Source organism: Capsicum annuum, chromosome 4 (genome assembly GCF_002878395.1).
Source record: "Capsicum annuum cultivar UCD-10X-F1 chromosome 4, UCD10Xv1.1, whole genome shotgun sequence".
Classification (NCBI taxonomy): domain Eukaryota; kingdom Viridiplantae; phylum Streptophyta; class Magnoliopsida; order Solanales; family Solanaceae; genus Capsicum; species Capsicum annuum.
The window spans coordinates 209,768,324-209,781,795 of record NC_061114.1 but is presented as its reverse complement, the minus strand read 5'-3'; the positions used below and the strand labels follow the sequence as shown (position 1 = coordinate 209,781,795).

Genomic DNA, 13,472 nt, shown 5'->3' with positions numbered 1-13,472 from the left:
AGTCATCAGAACTCAATTATCAGTCATGTTAGATATCAGTAGATTCATGTTATCACAATCTTAGATATAGTTACTATGTGTTCATGTATGTATTCTCACGTTCATATTAGTTAGTTAGCCAGTATTGTTCATGCATATGAACCCCATGCATTTAGCCTACCTCACATGCATACCAGTATATTCAAAGTACTATGGTGTTTTATACCATAGGTTCTGAAGCATGAGCTCTAGAGCATTAGTAGCTTCCCAGTCTCAACAGTCAACGTAGCAGTGAGTCCTTATCTTTCGAGGAAATAATCATTATTTTATCATTTTATTAGTTAATTTATTAGCTGGAGTTAGTTGAAAACATGTCCCATCAACTCTTTATTCAGACAGTTAGAGGCTTTCCAGACTATCATGTTCAAACAGTTATTTCAGTTGTTTTGGAGATTTTATACCCCATTCAAATATTATATCTTTATTAGTTATGTTATAGTTTTTGAACCTTATGGCCTTTCAGTTCATGTTTCCATATTTATACAGTATATTATGCAGTGTACAGGTACAAATATCAGTCATGGGTTAGCTTGTGGTCCTTCGGGGTCATGAGCATCGTGTAGCGTTCCGGGTATCAAATTCGGGGCGTTACATATGAATCCAACATCAACCAACATTCATGATTCAAACATCATAAAATCACACAAATAAACTTCACGTAACATGAATTCATCACACAAAGCATCCAAAACTTAAAATTAATCGAGAATGAGATGAGAAATGAACCTTTGATGAAGCTTTCAAAATTGATGCATTATTCCACTTAAATAAAGTAGAACCCGCATTCGAAACCTTGAATAGAACCTCAACAGTCAACAAACGAAACTCAACTCGAAGAAAAACCAAAAACCAGCAACGAAACCTCGAAATAAAATCCAAATCACTGATTTCGAACTAGGCTTAAATGAATAGCCGAAATCGGGGTTGAGTTATCATTTTCTATCACGCTGGAGCTCTAGTATACCCAACAGTCAACGAAATAGGTCTCTCTGGCTAGATTTCACTAGAAAAAAAAATGAAAAATCAGTGGAATAACTTTTTTGGGGCTGCAAATGAACCGATTCCATTGAGTATGCTGATTTTGGTGAAAAACTCGCGGAAAACAATCAACTCTGTTCGTTTTCTCTCTCATTCCCCCTTGCGATTTTGATTCTTTAATCCATTTTGCTCATTGTTTTCTTTCTCGATCTCCCTCTCTTTAATTTCTATTTGTGTATAACTTCGATGTGTGTGTATATTTTACGTTTTTGTGTATGCATCTCCCATTTTTTCGGTGGTGTATGTTTTTGTGCGTTTAGGTACGTGTATAGTGCTGTGTGTATGTGGAATTAAGGTATTGTGTAAAGCTATGAGAGTCTTTTGTGTCTCCATGTTCCAGTGAGTGTGAGTGTGTGTGGATCGATGAGTGTGTATGTGAGTAACGTGAATTAGGGTGGGGTGCATATGGTAGGGGGTATGTGAGGTAAGGGGGTATAAGTTGTTATTTTTGTTAGGGTGAGGTGTCCCAAGTTGTTAAGAATTTATTGGATTTATTATTGTGTGGAACTTATCACATGAGTGAAGGTATGTGGTAAGACGGGATAAAAAATGATAAAAAATAATTTTAGGAAGGAACAAATTATTATTTAATTTGAACATTGAATTATAGGAATGTGTCAATAACAAAGAGTTAGAAGTTTGGATGGTCACTCACGTAATTGTTCTTCATAACCATTCAACTTTGTTTTGTGTTTTCAAAAGTCACTTAAACTTTATATAATTTGCTTTCATATAAAGTCACTCAACTTTGTTTTATCTTTCAAAGTCTGTTCAACTTTTTCAAGTCAGCTTCCATAGTCATTGTCATACTCCATTTTAACTGAGGTCAAAATAGTGTACAACATATTAGAAAACTTCTAATTAAAATCAAGAAATCGCCACCTAATTAGTTCTACGGTGAATTAGGATACCTATCATAAACTATGTGCTTAAAAATAAATAAAGACTTCATTTTAAGATCTACTTATCCTAAGATTCTAGGTAAGAGTTTTAATTATCTTAAAGGGAAGGGACTAGGTACCCTAAAAGATTCGCTAACTACGGTTAACCCGCCAAACTTAGGTTAATTAAAACACTTCTATAATATACAACTTATCCAAAACCAAAATAGTGGATTAAAATGGTACGTGATTAGAAATGGGCAGAATGAAATAGTTTAAAATTTCAAAATAATGTTTATATTTTAGGCCAAAGGCCAAATTAGTTAAATATATATACATATATGTCTCATATTAAAATACAAACCTATTTGAAATGAATAAAGGAAGAGGAAGAGGAGGAGGAGGAGGAGGAGGAAGAGGAAGAGGAAGAAGAAGAGGAGGAAGAGGAAGAAGAGGAAGAAGAAGAAGAGGAGGAGGAGGAGTCATATTAAAATACAAACCTATTTGAAATGAATAAAAGAAGAAGAAGAGGAAGAGGAGGAGGAGGAGGAAGAGGAGGAGGAGGAGTCATATTAAAATACAAACCTATTTGAAATGAATAAAAGAAGAAGAAGAAGAAGAGGAGGAAGAGGAAGAGGAGGAGGAAGAAGCAGAAGCAGAAGATATAATTAGGAGTTATTGCCTAAAAGAAAAGATTGAGCAAGTGAAAGTTCCCACTCGACCAAAATACTACTGAGTTAATGTACAAAAAGTTCAACCCCCACAAATAGAAAACGAAGAAAAAAAAGGTGTCAATCCACAAATATACCAGAAAACAAGCAACATATGAAAACAAACACAACATATTAACAACTAAAGGAATAAAGTAGTATTTTTGTATATTTCAGCTTGTCTTTGCCATTTCTTTCGGATGTGTTTGAAGAAGCAAAAGGCACAGAGCGAGGGAGGCAATGCATGTTATTGAAGTCTAGTGGCATTAGTAAGTCTCGGAGTGAGACTTCTTGCACCTTGAACTTGTAGGAATATTCTCATTTTTTGCTCCCAAGTACATGTGAAAAAAAGAAGAGAAAAAGAAATTAGAACCAGTGACATACACATAGTGTTTGAATCCAAGTATGATACCATATTTAACTTAGATGATCCACAGAAGCAAAGTAATATTACTACTGGCGTAATTCAACTAACGTTACTACTAGCACATTTTCCAAATTATAACTTAACCCATATTTCTATACCACAATCAGTTAATGAGATCAAACAGGGGAGGGACAAATTAGTTATTTCTCCATATTCAAAAAGTCCAACACAAGAAAAATGGAAATAGCTCTAATGGGAAGCTAATAGTTTATCCAATCTACTGCTCATCTTTCCAAACATCGCAACGGTTTTGGACTTTCGAAATTCAGAAAAAACACCCTCTATATTCAATTATTTATATAAATCTAGACTCACTTGATTAGGACAATCTGCAAAGCCAAATAAAGGAATAAAAGGAAAGTAGCATAGGATTGTTTACATGATTTAACCAAAAAAAGCACTACATAATTATGCAGACCTAAAGTTACCAAGTCAATGCTTACTATTTATTGGCACAAAAATAATTTTAGTCTAAGATCCTTGAAGTGACTTACTGTAATGCCCCGAGAGTACACCCTGGGCGTCACACGGTGCTTACAGTCCCGAGGAACCACAAGCTAACCCATGAGCTGGTACCTGCTGTGAGCACCGAGTAAAACTGATAATGACATAACATATGCGGAATTTAACTACAGAATGTCATAAGGTTTTAAGTCATAAATCTGATACAACCTATAAGGCATAACTGATAATACTGATAAAACATGTGACAATGACAAATGAAATCTAAGAAACTAACTAATTGTCTGAAATAGTCTGAAAAGCCTTTATTGACCGACTAAGGAGCTAATGGGACAAACACCGAACTAACTCGACTGAATGGAAATGACTGAAGCTGATAAAGTAATCTGAGCTAAATAAATCATGTCCTTAGAATATGAGGACTCACCACTGCTATGGCTGATAGTCTGGAAAAGCTATGCGCGATCCGGGAACTGAGCGTCCGAACCTATGATATGATACATCATAGCGCAAGAAAAGAGTATGCAATCAGTACTTGAATGTACTGGTACCCTAAATGACGAAGGCTGATATGCATGATTTCATGAACATGAATAATAACTGTCTGAATATATATATAACATGAAGTACTGAATAGAGTGCATGAAATCTGTAGATACCGATGGTAAGTGAAATCTGTAAGTACTGAGGATGCATGACCAAGCATATAACATATTCTGAATATAATCTGTAAATACTGAAATCTGATAACTGAATCACTGATATCGATATGCTATGGTCAAACAACTGAAACTGAATTTCTGAACTGATTATTGGACTGAGACTGTGGGAGGTATCATCTAACCGACATGCCTCAATCTGAGATAATCGGGGTCCAACCTGTAACCCCAGTTGGAAGGGTGTTAGTACCATGCCATGGGTACTAACACTAGCTGTGTGGATCCACTATATTGATGTACTGTCCCGAAAGACTAAGGGTGTCAAACCTAAACTGACGGATGACTCCTGCGAGGTAGTCAAGCCTAAGTTGCCGGTGACTCCTCATATTCTATGCTGGCTACATAGTTATGGAGTACAGAGACTGCTACTAATGACTTTGCCTATCTGACGGGGAAGCCGTCATCCCTGCACTCGCTCGGTGCTAAATCCTACTCCCAACTGAACTAACTCGAAATGCTGAACTGTTCTAAGGTTAACTGATTCTAATGACTGGCTCAGTGGCGGACCCAACAATTTTAGGCTGTGGGTGCTTTAAAAAAAAATTATTAAAGGGTGCAGCTGCAGGGATTCGATCCCAGGATAGGAGACATGAAAGTTATGTCTAAAGCCAGAGCACCCAGCCATGCTTTTGTTCTCTGGGTGCTTTTTTATATATTTTACCATTTTTCCACTGTTTCTTATATAATTATACCTCTTCTACGTCATCGAGTTTAGTGGGTGCTCGAGCACCCGAAAAATACACGTGGGTCCGCCCCTGGATTAACTAAACTGGTAATGCTCATAACATATTATGAAACTATTCTGAAGATACTGAGACTAGGTAAACAACTAACCCCCAGGACTCGATAGCAATAATAGTAAAATAGTACTGCACTTTAGAGACATAACATGGAAACATTTATTTAAAATCCATTCTTGTAGGCAATTTCATCACACACTTGATATGCATAGTTTAGGCTAAACATGGGAATAGTTTAAACTTGGAGTAATAGCATGATTTCAACATCAATAAGCACTTAATCATGATTTAATTTAGTGAATAGCAACATTAAAACATCTGGGGTTTGATAACAACAATAATTTCATTTAAGCATGGTATGAAATCAAGATTCATGGAGATTCATGGTTGAAATCATAATTTAAAATTATAATAGCGTGTAAAGATCATAACTTAGTATTTAAAATTGGATACTTAGGCTCCATGGGTGATGAATTCGTGAGAATTGGTGGTGGGTTCTTGAGATTCGATCTTGGATTTTGAAGGCTAGGGTTTTCAATTTTTGAGAGAATGCTCTTGATTTGAGAGGAATTGAATAAAATAATGACTAAGTAGGCTTTTAGGGCATTGATTTTCATTTTTTGGATTGATTAGGGTCATGAAAAAAGACCCAAATACCCCTGAAATAATTAAAAATTTTCATCACTGGAATCACGATTTTGACACCCGACGCGATGCGGTACAATCGCGTTGGCCCACTAGAAAACTGACGAACCCCATTTTGCCCAGCGGCGCGACGCGGTGCGATCGCGTTGCGCCATTGGAAACGGACAATTCTCAACTAACTAGTCTTTTGGCGCGACGCGATGGTAATCGCTATACCTCACTGGAAATTGACAACTGCGAAATGGCATATCGGCGCGACGCAGTTCTTATCGCGATGGCACACTGAAAAAGGACGAATACCATTTTTGGATTCACCGTGACGTGGTGTTGCTCGTATTGAGCTACTGCTTTCAATAAAAGTGCCATAACTTCTCACCCGAGTATCAAATTTGGACGAAATTGGTATCGTCGGAAAGCTAATTCAATTTCCTACCATTTGGTGGGTCTTGAGCTGGAAAGTTCTGAGTAGAGCAAAAGATATGCTCATTTAAAGTTGACTAAACCAACATTCTTATCAAAATTTCAATCGGTAAGGATTATTTTGATTCGTCTAATAGCTGAGAGTTATTTGATACCTTAATATACATCAGCTAACTCGTGAATCTACCAAAGAACTATGATGTGCTATGCATGAACTTGAAACATGGTGCTAAATTGGCCAGAATTTTCGGGGTATTACACTTATGTAGCAGTTAAATTTTTTTTCAAAGGTTGAGGTTCAAGAGTCTAGAGAGAGGTCAAAGCTGTCATCTTGTTTCTCAAATATACAGTTGGCCAAACCTTCCAGTTGCCTTCAATTTTGCACAAAAGATTAAAGAAGGAAACAAGTTTACTTTATTTCTCAAGAAAATAAACATTTGAACAAGTAAAATGGATCTTAAAAAAAGAAAATCAATCAAAAAAGAAAATCAATCCTTTGACAGGAAGATAACAGTCACATACATGAGCTAGTACCGAGCTTTTTCCCTAACTTGATTAAATTGTAGCGGGGTGGTTAACACATGCTGTCTTTTAAACGGTTAAGTATATATATAATCTTTTCGAGGTTAATAGATACATCCTACTAAACTCAACTCTGAAAATCAAAATTAAAGCCATTTTTAGATAGTCTTATATGAAGCAGTTTAGATTGATACGATGCTTAATGAGAGGCTACTAATGACTGAATTAGAACGCAACTTAACAGGGAGCTGTCAATCCTATCTAATCATATTTAAGACTCAAGTTGATATTTTCATGTTCATGTTGCGAACTCAAACAAAATAGTAAACCACTTCTCAATGCTTAAAGCTCACATCATTTTTTATCACACTAAAGCTAGAAGTTGGGAATCTTAATCAAATGTACAACTGATGCAATATTTAAATATTAAGCATAAATTTGCAAAAAAAAATTCCATGATGGACAGCAAAACACACGTAAAGATTTAAGCCGATTAGAACTTCCTTTCTTTTGGGGCTAAACTCAAGGCTAAACACATAACTAGCCACAGAACAAGTCAAAAAACTACGACGACGATGTTAGAAACATCCCAAATGACGTTACAATTATCCCATAATAGGCAGCCGACAACCCTAAAAATAACACTTAGACTTTATGGAATTTAATCAAACTAAATCGCAGGTCACAAATTTTTTTAACAGACAGCCTCAAAAGATCAGAAAATCTTTCGTTTCACATTTTGTATGTTCAAAATCAACCAAACAACATCCCGGCTAATTACACAATAAGAAATTAACAACATAGTTAAGGCAGGATAGGATTTACTCAAGCTAAATTACAAGTTGCATACACACATAATCTCAAACTTATAAAATTTATTTTGATTCACATTTTTACACTTTAAACCAGCCAGTTATCATCTCGACTAACCACAAGATAAACAATTGATAAAACTAAGTGAAACAAAGTTAAGACGGAAAAGGATTTACTATTACAGTTGTTCATGAGACCATATCAGACTCGCATCGACACGTAAAAAAATCAAAATAAACAGGGCCAGCAGTCCTAAAACAAAACAAACACCCAAATTCACATATCTATAGAACATCATATTCACACACAAACAACTTTTTAGAATCAAAAATTGTATTTTATCCGCAAAGGTGATAAAAGCAACAATAAAAAGGGGTCATGTATCCAACACACCGAATCAGAATACGATGAAGCAGAAGAAGGTATAAGTGGAACGACGAAGGAAAACTCGTACCTTTTTTTGGGGCAGCAAACTAAGACTTCCTCGCCGGAGATTCGAACTCAAATTTGAACTTCGATTTCAGAAAGTAGCAAAAAAAACAAGAGGAAACAGTAGTACGAATTTGCTAATTTGCTAATGGCTCTTAGTGATCCTTTGTCCATCAATTAGGAGTCCAAAGGGGCTCCTTCTATAGCTGCACTTGAGAGGCGTTGCAATAGCTCTCAAGCCTCAAGAATTAAAATTTGAATTCTTGAAAATCTAAAATTTGCAAAAGATGGTGATGCAAATAAAAAAAATAAAGGGTTGAATTTACCCTTTTCAAGTTGATGTGAACAGAAAAAATGACGGTTAGAGGTTATAAGGCTTGAACCCTTCGGTTTGAAGGGATAATGATCTCTAAATCTTAAGGTTCTTGAATCCTCCTCACTTCTCATAAATGGCAGAGCTTTGGGCTTTGTTCTACCTCAACAAGAAGTGACAGAAAGGAAGTGATAGTGATGGAAAACGTGGGTGATAGAGAGGGCAATGAGGGGAAAGGTGAAGGCCACCGGATTTTGCAATTATCCGGTGGTTTGAGTCCTAGTTGGCGTTTACAGAGAGGTGGAAGGAGTAGTCATGTTTGTCTGGTTTTAACGATGAAAGTGAGAGAGAAGGGGATTTGAATTGTGGTTTATTTAGGGTAAATGGGCCGGGTCAACTTAGGTGGGTAGTGGATTGGGCTGGAACTTGGGATTGAATTTGGGCCAATGAACTGCAAATTTTACGCTAAAAACAACCTATGTTTCCAATATTACAAAAAATCCTTACTCCCTAAACATATTACAAAAATCTCAACATATACAAAGAATGTTATGTATATGTCGGCTATGTTATCTCTATTATATTAAAAGTGTGAAGGCCCTCATAATTGACGTTTGCCCTTTTTACCCTTCATTAAAAGTCTCCACTTTAGATAAAATCGTCTTTTTCCCTTTTATGATATTAAATATTAATTTAAATTGTAAAATCCTATATTACATAGTTATTTACATTACAAAGTCCTATTCTATTTCAGGTAGGTAACTTTCTACAAATTATTTTCTTAAATTAAGCACCTCAATTAAAATACCTTATATTACTTTTTTTTCCCACGTTCATAAAGATAACGATGGAGACGACTCCTATGAGGGAAAAGACGATTCCAATTCATAACACACAAATTATGTGTGTTGTTTGAAATTGAGTTATTCTTCTATAAAATTATTTCTTCTTCAATTTTCAATTTTGATGTTGTTTGTATTATTGTAGTCAAAAGAAAGTGAAGACAAAAGTACCTTAACTTTTTCCTCTTTTTTTCATTTTGAATCTATGATAGATGATTTAGTATTAAATTTTATATTTTTTTAGTGCTGGAGTTTTTCTTAAATTTTGATTTTATTGTTGTATCGTCTTTTTAGTACTATTTTGATATCTCGATTAATGTATTGTTTTGTTGATATATTTATTATCGTATTATTTTATTGCGGTACATTGGTTCTCTATGAATGTTCCATAGAACTTGGGTTCAATCAAGACAGGTCAAATTAAATCAATTCTAAAATAAAGATCATCGGATAAAAAAAAATTGAGGTAAGCAGCCACCTACTTTGAGAGTTATGTATCAATTTAATTTCCTTGACTATTAGATTTAAGATTTTTATGGAGTACATATCGAGAATAGTAAAAAGATCTCAACCTTTGTATCAAATTTCATGTTAAAGCGCACTATTATTTCTTAAACCCACCTTCACTTCGACTTTTTGTCATCATAAGCAAAGATTTATTTTTTAACAAAGTAATTTATTCTGTTAGTTGAAGATGGATCGTTGGTGGGTTTTGGTTTTGATGAATTCAATTGATCCAAGTTTTTTTTTGTTGTTGAGAAGTTCAGTACTCTTTCAAATTGAGTTATTAATGGGTTTAATCAAACCTATTTAACTAGCGTATTAGGGCAAAATCTTTTTAAAGAATGTATGAAAATTTTTAGTTCGCGAAGATCTATGTTTTTTTTGTTCTTCGTCTGATAATATAATTGAATACTTTGTTTTTTCCCTCAAATTATCAATTTTATTTTCAGTGCTTTGTTTATACATAGAAGCATCATGGGTTCTTTATCAATAAAAGTTTTTCTCTAAATTCAGGTAATCATTATATATGTTTCTATCATCTTATAACACCCTTTTTTCTTAGTGATTTTGTCTTGCCTGAAGGGGAGTCTTGGAGTAACTGGTAACGTTGTTGTTATGTGACAAAGAGGTCACAAATTCAAGCCTTGGAAATAAACTCCGGCAGGAATGCAAGGGAAGGTTGCGTACAATACACCCTTGTGGTGGGATTCTTTTTCGAACACCGCACATAGTGGTAGCTTTAGTACACTGGACTGTCCTTTTTTTTTTTTTGGTCTTGCCTACGAATTGTAATAGTTGCATGAAAATGTGATTATAAAGGTCTATTTTGAAAGTTACATACTTTTTTTCTGTAGGAGTTTTTTTTTTATTTCTGAATGCTGAAGGTGACCAAATAGTGATTAGATTTGTTATGTTATATCGAACGGACATGATGTTGATTCATCTTACCGAATATGGCCTTAGATAGAAGGTTATAGAGTACTTTAATCAGATTTGGGTAAAGATTTATTAGATAGTTAAGCTAGCATTGTGTTTGTCTTTTGTTCTTTATTACTACTACTATTAACATTATTATTGTTTGGATGATTCGTATGTGTGTAAATGCAAAGCTATATTGACTTTATATTGTCAATCTCCCATCCTTTGCTTTCTGTTAAATGTTTAGTTTGGTTGATCAGTTTTAATTATGTATTAGGTGTATCTCTGTGAACATATATATGCATTGTTAACTGTTAGTTTCTGCATGTAAATTTTATGTGCAGAGTTTTAGAAGAGTAATTGTGCTGATATTTCAATTATTTATATTATTTTGTTGTAGTTCAGGTGATAGATGAATATTTGGTTGGGCTCTGTAGCGGTTAGGTTTAGTCTTATTATTTTAATACATTGATTATTGTATTATTTTGTTGTAGTTTTTCTTCTATTATTATATATTATTTGTTTGCTTAATACATGCGATAGATGAATTTTCGATCGAATTTTTGCCTAAAGTTTATGTTTAATGCTATTATTATGATATCTCAAATCTCGATTATGCGCTATTTTGTTGTAGCTTATTAGTGATGTATGAGTATTCAATTAGAATTGGAGACAATCAAGATAGGCCAAACTAAATCAATTATAATGTAAAAATTCTTGGATAAAAAAGTTTGAATTGAGGTAGGCAAGTAGGTACTTTATATTTGTTGTTAATCCACCAAAGATAGAATGTAATTCATAGGAAATAGCATGCAAAGACAAACTTGAAAATAATAATTAAAGAATATTGAAATCTTAGAAAATTGAGTGGAACTATAATGCTTTTGGATTTCTTTCTTTGCTTTGCATGAAAGTTTCTCAAGTCTAAAGTTAGTCACAGTTCTTCTTTATTTCTCATTATAATACCCTATTGATGGCTGTCTGAAATTTCAGAAATTATATAAAAAATATACTATTAATTAATTATAATTTTTTTTGTTATGGAGTTTTGCGAGATGATTTTTATATTTATATAGGAGGTGCTAATTAATTGATGCAACACACATATACTAACATTAAAAAAATATATACTTTTGTCATTTAAATCATGAATTTAATGTTTCATATATTGCGACTTCAACTGTAATTTATTCGTTTTTGTATTCAAGTCATTCACCATAGAGACATCAAAGGTAGTTGACTTATCCATATTAATTAGTAGAACTATAATACCCTAAAAGACACAGTGAAAAATTTTCAGACAATTTTAAAAGATCATATTATCTCCATTTTAATTTGTTTGTCTAATTTTGATCAAGCACCCCTAACATACTAATGATTTATATCTAAATTGCCCTCAATTTTGATAAAAATATAGAATTTCAAGAATAAAAATAACACTTCATAAAATAAAGTGCTTCTAGAAGTAGGAAAGGAATATAATGACTAAGTTCTTCTTTAATTTAACTATTTTTTTTATCTTCAAAATTTTACATTATCTTTTTAAAAATTTGGTTCTTAATAAAATGACTTACTGACTTACACACGAGAATTTATTTTGTATATATGTTTCTTTTGAATTAACGCTTGATACACTTATAAAATGACTTACACACGAAAATTTATTTTGTATATAGATTTATTTTTAATTAATGCTTGATACACGTGCAACACACGTATTTTAAACTAGTGTATATTAATAAGGAGAGAGAGTAAAGTAATTAAAAAAGTAGGAGAGTGTAATTACTTCCAAAAGGATTGGTATTTATGTTATTTATACAAACAATTATAGGTTTAGCCCAAATTGCAAGAAAGTTTGATTATTTTTTGTCTAATTGTTCTCTCCTTAATTAATTTAACGATGCTTCTTTCGTCCTAATTAATTTTCATAATGTATGAGTTATATACGTATACATATAAATTTAAACAAACATAACTATATTTAGAAAATATTATAACGATACGACAAAATTCATTTAGAATTAAAAGTAAAAGTTAACAAACTAAAATTTAAATATTTATTGTGATATATATATATATATATATATATATATATATATGTAAAACGTTTGTATGATATATATTTATATATATAAGATAAAATAAAAAAATAAGTAAAAGAAATATTATTCCGTTCATGTCAAAATTACTAAATTAATATGAAGAATAGGAAACATCATTTCGGTAAAGTATTCAGCACTAAGAAGCATAGAAAAATTAATTATGTGAAAAGGAGAGCCAAAATTAGGTGACAACAACTTGTCCCTCTTAGACCAAAGATGATGAAAGAGTCTTTGGGCGAAGATGTTGACGTGAACCAATTTTGTCTCGACTGTTAAATTAGACTGATTTAGGGAATGCTACACCCCAAAAATGGAACGGTGAAGCTAGAGTTGGCATGATTGTGATTATGAATTCGATCGAAACCTGGTTTTGAGTCGCCTACATATCTCAGGTTTCATGAGAATCAGGTCGATATAGTTCAAAAGTATGTTATGATAAAATTTTGAGAAAAACTCACAGTTTTACCCCAGTGTCAGAATTATGATTGCACTGGTCTTACTGTGATGAGAAGAAGAATGATTTAGTATGAGTAAAGTGGGTAGGATCGTGTTTAGAATCAAACCACTTATAGTTTTGAAGTATAATGATATATTTGTGAATAGATTTAAAGTTACGGGAGAATTTGAAAAAATTGAGTCGAGTTGAGTTCTGAGTCATCGACGTTGCTAGGGATGCTTGACATTCCGCTAGCTTCCCTAGTTTGTTGCTAAGAGATAGTTCTACGTTATGCTATATATATATATATATATATATATATATATATATATATATATATAAGGATAAGAAAGAGGATGAAGTTGTATGGCTCAGGAGATGATGCGTTTTTATAGTCGGATGTTGTCTCTAATTTCCTTCAAGGACTTGATGGTAAGTAATGCCTCCGGTTGTCTTTGGAGACTTAATGATACATGACATCTTTGGTTGTTTTTGTAGACTTAATGATTAAT

The 13,472-nt window shown here is 33.2% G+C and overlaps 1 long non-coding RNA gene across 1 annotated transcript; it reads right to left on the bottom strand.

Annotated features, from left to right (window-relative positions):
* Positions 1–2,605: 2,605 nt before the first annotated feature.
* On the bottom strand, positions 2,606–8,501 carry LOC107867482. The gene is made up of 2 exons (XR_001673204.2): positions 7,871–8,501; positions 2,606–4,044 (listed from the first exon to the last, which is right to left on the bottom strand). It is a non-coding gene; the product is annotated as an uncharacterized LOC107867482 (long non-coding RNA).
* Between the last annotated feature and the right edge of the window lie 4,971 nt (positions 8,502–13,472).